Here is an 8592-nt window from a genome sequence, read left to right on the forward strand (position 1 = left end):
AAATAAAAAAATAGAAAGAAAGTGAAGATGTTAAGACAACCTTGTCGGAAGCAGATTCAGATATGCTTGACGAAGATGATGTGCTAGTGTTGGATACATCACAAGTGCCATGGAAATTTCTTTGAGGAGTTCATTTTTACTTTAAATGGATGGAATATTGTCATTTCTTTTGCGTTTTATTGAGATCTATTGGAACAAAGCTAGGTTAATATTCCTATTTAGATAGTTATATTGCTACTCATTAACTGTTTAGTTTGCTATTAATATCTCTATTTGGTTCGAGTGATATTAATATGTAAGTGTTAACAATGTCAAAAGCTATTCAGTTTCGTAGGAGATTTGGTCTTACATGACCGTTTTCTTGTTCAGTTACCACAAATATTTGCGTTGAATGGTAGAGATTTCATGCCAAAGCCATACAATCAAATCTTTACTTGAAGCCAAACTTAATAAGCATTATTAGAATCGTTTTATTTGTGGATTTGAGACTTGCTTAGCAAGTAGTAGCACCATTTAATATTGTCTTGTAAATATTTATGTTAGTATTTTTAAAGGTGGGCTGGCCCGGCCAGGCTCGCAGTCCACGTGGTGATGGGTTAGGCTTGCTGTTTTAAGGCCCATCAAAATGGTGGGCTAGCCCGTCAAACTCCCAAGACTGTGTGGGCTAGCACGGATGGATTGGGTCAGCCCGTTTTGTCAGCTCTATATTAGACAATATATGTAGAAAAAATTAACTGAATTATTGTGAGAGACATGCAAAGAAAATCACATGTAAATCACTTTCAGTAAGTTAAATATGATAGGTACTGAAACATATTGTTAAAGGAGTACTAAATTTTGACTAACATGATTATTGTGCCTTAAAAGATGAGCTACCTAGATATAATTGATGAACAATATCCGGGCCATACACTTGATGTCTATTCGACGGCCAATTACAGGAGAAGCAATGAGAGCATTCACACTATTGAAACGCTTCCGTATTAATATAATGGCGAAGACGATCTTACAAGAATCTAATTTTCCGTTTATGATGTTCTTAATCTATGTACAGTAACATTTTTGGGTTTATTATAGTTCACTTACAAATTAGTATCTATATTATATTGAAATGAGAACCCCAAAACATAAAAGTTAGATTACCTCAATACTCTTCTTATCAAGTTAAATATCATAATCTAAAATATAACAAATTTATACGAAGGGATGGTGGTGTGGTGATGCTAATGGTGGCAAAGGTTGTGAAGGTAAGGAGATGGTAGTGGTGGAAGAAGAAGGGGAAGAGAGGGGTAAATGGGTTGGGGTGATGAGGTGACATGTCATGTGGTGTCCACCTCACCGAGTTGTCAGTGCCACGTCATATCTCATGTCCACCATGAACAATTTCAATGGAGGAGGGGTATATTTGGAACCAAAGTATAATAGAGGGTATACTTGAACCCAAAGTATAACGGGAAGAGTTTATTTGGACCCAAAGTATAACGAGAGGTATATTTAACCCTTTTCTGATAGTTCAGGGGTATATTTGACCCTTTTCCGATTGCAAATTTAATTAGGAATATTTAATTATACATATGGTATAATACATATGTCTTTTATGCTTATTTATGCATTTTTATTTAGAGAAATATTCATGGTATATTTGAATAGGTAAAAATACATAAAATATATGTCTATATTAAACATTCTTGGTATATTTAATAGGTAAAAATACATAAGATACATATTAAAGTTAAATATCCATGGTATATTGAAAGCAAAACAATTTTTTAGTTACAAGATGTTTCGACATCAAATATTTTTTCTGGTTACACAATAAGTTTTTTTCAAAATACATATCTTTCCTATGACACATTTATACCATGAATATACATGGTATTTTTATTAATACATTAGCATACAAATGTGGCTTTTATGCAAGTTATTTGCAGGTATTATATATAGTAGGGAAAAGGGTCAAATATACCCCTCTACTTTAGTTTAATGGTTAAATATACCTTCCGTTAGTCAAAGTAGATAAATATACCCCTTTCGTTAGTCAAAGTAGATAAATATACCAATTCCGTTAAGAAAGTAAGCAAATATACCCCTCAGTTGACAAAATCTCCAATTTCACCATTAATTACCCGATATTACTTTAAAAAACCCATGCCCGACCCGCCCCGACCCGCAAATTAAATTCTTTCCACCCAAATATACCCACCACTGCTACAACCAACCCACCACTTCCACCATCACCGCCACCACTGTTTAGCACTCCCCCTTCCCCCTTACCCCCTAAACAGTTCCGACAATAATCCGGGAAATGTAAACCAGAGTTGTACCTAACCTTTTTCCTTTTGTTTGAGAGTTGAATTAAAATACATTCAAAATAGAGTTATTCTCCTTTAAAATCTAAAAAGAATGTATAGAAAACCAGTCACAGTAAAGAAGAATGAATCTATCAATCCCAAACTGGCGAAATCGAATTGCATGAAATTCTTCAGTAATATTCTCCTTTCTCTTTCTTTTACCTTTTTTTGTTTTTTCTTTAATCTTTTTTTTTTTTTTTTTTTATTTTGTACTCTGTTTCTAGGAAAAACATCAGGACTTCTTTTCATTTTTTCTTTAACTTTTCAACAACTAAGGTCTAAGGTGGATAAAAAAAGAGAATTAAGGAAAAATAGTGGTAGAGAAGCTTACCATTGTTGTCAGAACTGTTTAAGGGGGAAGGGGTAGTGCTAAATAGTGGTGGCGGTGGTGGTGGAAGTGGTGGTGGTTGTTGTGTTGGGTCGGTTGTAGTTGTGGTGGGTATATTTGGATGGAAATAATTTAATTTGAGGGTCGGGGCGGGTCGGACATGGGTTTTTTTTTAAAGTTAAATCGGGTAATTAATGGTGGAATTGAGGATTTTGTCAACTGAGGGGTATATTTGTTTACTTTCTTAACGGAAAGGGTATATTTATCAACTTTGACTAACGGAAAGGGTATATTTATCTACTTTGACTAACGGGGGTATATTTAACCATTAAACTAAAGTAGAGGGGTATATTTGACCCTTTTCCCAATATAGTATAATTCTAGTATAACTATCATTATATTCATAATATTATTGGTATAATTGGTAGATATTATTATACTCATAATATTACTGGCATAATTGGTAATTATACTCATAATATTACTGGTATATTAATATTATACATTTAGATATGTACATGAGTTCAAAAAGAACAGAAAAACAAGTACGTAATAATCAATTGGGAAAAATGAAGTATTAGGAGAAATCAAATGCAACATCTTAAGATTCCAACATGCAAACTCCAATCCTTTTAAAACTCCCCTTGCCTTCTTCCATTTCACACAAAAATCTCATTTTCTCAATGTCAATAGTGAAAGCATGGAAGAACTTATGAGTGCTGGAATACTTATTTTAGCAGAGAAAAGGGTTTAGGGTGGGTTGGGGAGGGATTAATTCCTTAAAATTATCATCATTTACAAAATTTTCTCGCCTGACCCATTAAAAACTCCAGTAAAATCACCATCAATTTTTATGCTAAAGCATGTAGAGGTAGTGGGTTTGAGGGGGAGAGAAGGAAGAGAGAGAAAGTGAATTTGAGGGTGAAAGAGAAAGTCAGTTTGAAGGCTAGACGCGATTGAATTTTAGAGTTATAGTGATGAGAGAGAAAACATAATATATATATATATATATATATATTTAAGGACAAAATTAATGCATTAATTATGGTGTTATTTTTGAAGCACTTTAAAAGTTGTGCTATTTGTGTGCCTAACTTTAAAAGGTTTGACCTATGGTGTAATTTTCTCATTTGAGAAATTATTAGGTATTGATTTGTGCTTAATATTATATTTTTAATGTGTAGGAATAAAACAGTGTGAAGATGAGAGAATTAGAATTATGATTAAAAAGGAGACGAAAAAGAGAAAAGAGAAAAGAGAAAAGAGCAAAAAGAAAAATGATTAAAATGGAATGAGAGACGTGAGAGACACTAGGGAGACATCATTTGACTCAATGATTGATGAGAATGAAAGTATGCAATGAATTGAAGAAACGAAAAGTTAGCATATTGAAACAACAATTGCACGTGAAAAGTAAAGTGAAAACGTACCAAGCATTACTATTCACTTGGGCAGCCAACGTGCCCTGAGAAAAATGGTTCGGAGAAGTTCAATTGCCTTGTTGCACTATTTTTGCGCAGTAAGGGTGGCGCGAGCAAGGGAGTATTTCCCCGGGCAACTTAAATTTAGTTTTTAAAAGTCCAGAGTTTTTGATATTCTATAATACATTCTAAGAACGATTTTTACACAATTTTTGACCTTGAGAGAGTTCGGAGTTACCATGAAGGCCGGAGTTTATTGGGTTTTACCCTTTCTTCTTGATATTGTTGGTTTTTATTTTTCTTTGAATGATTTATTGTTCTTTTTCATGTCTATGTGGAGCTAAACTTCTTGTTTAGGGTTATGGTTCTTTCATGATTGTTGTTATTCGAATATTTATTTCAATTAATTAGTTTATCATATTGGTTTATTTATTTAATACCGAGTTTAATTATTTGATTGTTTGCCAACTATTGAATATCATATATGATTAATCTTGAATTGAACTCGAAAGTGGGAATTTAAAATTACAATAGGATTAAATAGAGCAAGTTCTCAACTTTGGGCATCAGGGCACCTAGGATAGACACATACCTAGATGCCTTGCTCGGTTAATTTATAAGAGCTGTAAATGCATTTGTATTAAGGTTCATGACCATAGACATATAAGTGTGAAAGTAATACGAGTAGACGATTAAGGACTCGAAACATTCTTATTCATATTATTAACCCTGTTAGTTAGTAAACTAGATAAATTAATTAGTTAAATCAATTGAGGAATACAACGTGATTGTTCGATAGCCCATAGTTCTAGATCGATTTCATCTCATTGATAACATAAAAATCTGTTCTTTCTTGATTACAGTTCATTATTTGTTTTCTTTTATTTTTAGTTAGTTTATAGTTAGAACTTTGGATTTTATTTCTTGTTTAAATAATTAGGATAATTTAATTTAGTAAGTACTTAATCACAAGTCCCTGTGGGTTGACACTTTGACTTTTAAATTACTTTCTTACTTGTACGATCACACATACTTGTGTGTGTTTGGGAGCAACACTATGCTAATCCATTTTATGCTTAGTCTAACAACATGGATTTTCAACATACTAATTAAATGTGAAAACAAAAATGGCACGATTTGTTATATATGTTACAAGAAAAAAATCGAAAAAATTATCTATATTATATTTAAAAAAAAAAAGCTACAAAATTTAAAAATTAAATTACCTGAATACTGTTCTTATTAAGTTAAATATCATAATTTAAAAAATTACAAATTTATACGAATGGAATGGATATAACCCTTCATATAAATTACAACGGTAGTGGTGCTTTTCGGAGAGGAACAATTGGCTTTTCATAAAATGACTTATTTTTGTCCTGTGACGCAAACTGAATGGGCTTAAGAGCTTCTATTTTAGTCACATTTAGATTTACAAAAATGAAAAAAGGAAGAGTCAAAAGATGTTGTGAAGATCAACCTCGGCTTTACATACGTTGGGTTCCACCAAACAATGTTAAAAACTACTTTCATCCTTATTTTCCGGCGAAAACGGATTAATAAAAAAATCAGTTAGAGATTTATTTTTATAGGGTTTGAAGATAAAAGGGACGTATCCAACCCCAAGAACTCTTTTATGGGCCCGGTCCGGAGTAGTTTAGATCATGGATGGAGTTTGGTAAGCAACAAAGATATCAGGATATGATTCAAGTAGCTAAAAAATTAAGAAAGTAATGATTCCGTGTATATTGCTCGTTATTGGAGAGAAAAAAGTAGTGTTTACAAGACTATGAGAAAGAGGAAGAAGATGCCTTCCTTTCACCCTAAGCTAAGTTTATATAAGCCAATCCTCAACTTTTCAAACACCATAGTACGGGTGATGTGACCTTTCTGCCACCCCAACGTGCACACTTGCAACGGCACTGTCACACCCCAACCTTGGGGGGTGTGGCCGGCACCCGGCACCCGAAGGCCCGAGCGAACCAATCGTGATATCTAAACTCTGTAATACAAATCATAAGCTGACAAGGCCCAATAACACATATATATATGCATAACTGAGGCCGACCAGGCCAACAAAATACATCAACACTAAATGATAGTCTGTAAGCCTCTAAGAGTACTAAAATGCAACAACTGGCCGGGACAGGGCCCTGCCGTACCCAACCCTATCTAAATATATGTATATACATGCATGCATCCTATTTGATGACTCTGACCAGCAACTCCGGAGAATGGAGTGCGAACATCCCTGCTGACTCTGGTACCCTACTGAGAAAGGTACACCAATCCGTCTACCTGTACCTGTGGGCATGATCACAGCGTCCCCAAACAAAAGGACGTCAGTACGAATAATGTAATGAGTATGTAAGGCATGAATAACAACATAATGAAAGTACGGAAGGAATATTGGATAGGAGAAGTAACCTGTACATCTGATTGCCTCTTAAGACGGATACCGTGCATGCTTAGCTTTTAAAAAAAAAACATTTTTCATACATATATAATATAAGTTTTAGCACAGCGGAACATGCAGCCCGATCCATAATTGTTAGTGCTGTGGAACGTGCAGCCCGATCTATCTATCATATCATCCCGCGTCCGAGGTATCATCATAAACTGCCCACTGCAGTGGTGTGCACAATAGGTGTCGTACCCGGCCGACTATAGCGGTAATGAAAATACATACCTATATATATATATATATATATATATGTATACATAAGAAGATTCGGAGTGACCTATCGTCGTTACACTCGGACTATCGTTATTGTCGCTACGTTCTTTATCTTTTCAATTCAAGAAACAACACGTGGAGAATAGGACATATACTTCAATAACGATTATATAAATGATAAAGATCGGCTCAACTGAATAAAATACCATTAGCTCAACCTCAACATGAAGAATAACATAGTGAACAACCTTTTTCCAATCGACAAGAAATATACGAGATGAGAGAAAGTACTACTACACAAGCCATATTTAAATCAAGGAAACAAGCTTCACCATTGGGGAGTGGAATTAACTCAACTTTAATGGGAAAAGTACCCCGATGAACATTGTACTTCTCTCGGTAAACAAGAAGGATAAGGAATGTGAGAAAATATTTCAATGTGAACTATTCATGAGAAGAAGCAAGGTTAATCATTTTGGAACACCCTCGATTCATGTTTAACGGAAGACCTTTCAAATGATAACCAAACGGAATATGGAATCATGGAGAGTTCTTCTATACAAGTCATATAGGAAGTAGATATTAGCTCGTTCATTCTTGGATATGATCGACACAAGTCAACGGGATAACGTTTAAAAAAAACGCATTTGAATTCTAGTCATGCCAAGAAAAGAAGAGAAAAGCCCTACATACCTTAACAATGAAGTTATATAGGTTTCTGAGTCCTCGGATGCTTTACAAACGATCATCTACATCACACGACCAATTTGGGATCAATTCCAAGTTCATAGCTTATGGAAATACTCATTGAGGCATTTCGTCGAACAACTTGCAGGCATAAATTCGTAGGGTCATTTGTAGTTTAATTTCTTTATTTAACACTACCATTTTTCTTCTAATTTACTACTACTCTTCCTTATCAATCCATACATAACTTCATAGCTCCAAATAATACATTTAAACCACAAGAAACAGCCCAAACAATCTAGTTCCTCCATAAGAGTTCATAAAAATTCATAAGGACTTGTTCTGGGAATTCTCCTTCCAATTTCTATGTAAAACAATTCTGATAGCTTAGGAGGATCATTAAGATGATGAAAAATACCTTAATTGATGAAGAAGACTCCAAAACAAAAATTACTTTAAGTCGAAGAATTCTTCCGAGAAGCGAAATAGCAAAAAAATCACGATTCTATGATTGCCACGTTGTTCCTAGCGTTAGAGTTAATTGATTTGCACTTGGATTGGTTAGGATTCCTAGAGGATTTGTTTGGAGAGTATATTAGGGTTTCCTTGGTCTTTGAAGATGAATAAATGGGGATAAAATTGTGGAAAAAGTGATATATATACAAGGGAAAAAATTAAGCCACCGACTATGCTCACTGTTCCTGCAGTAGTTTGCACCCTTGGGCGGAAATGCAATATCTCTCTACTCCAACGTCATATCGACAAACGGTAAAATGCGCTGGAAACTAGAATCGTAGGCCTTCAATTTTATAGGTGGATCACCCTAGAAATCCAAGTAGATTGAGAGAAAAGCTCCGAGACATCTGACCCAAATTTTAGTGAAATTTACAAACTTAACTTGTGGCGCCCTTTGTCGGCTTTCGTATTGCAACTCGTTTGACTTCCAAACTTAACAAGAAACCATTATACGATTCAAATACTTCATATAATTACTTGCTTATCGTGTGAAACACTCCTAATCTCACCAAAAAGTACAAGTTATCGTATTCCCAACTAGCCGACTTTTGTTGACGAAACTCATCCTTCTTTGATTCATTCACCCTTCAAACCTTCCGTCACTTACTAATA

Source organism: Lycium barbarum, chromosome 5 (genome assembly GCF_019175385.1).
Source record: "Lycium barbarum isolate Lr01 chromosome 5, ASM1917538v2, whole genome shotgun sequence".
NCBI classification, from domain to species: Eukaryota; Viridiplantae; Streptophyta; class Magnoliopsida; order Solanales; family Solanaceae; genus Lycium; species Lycium barbarum.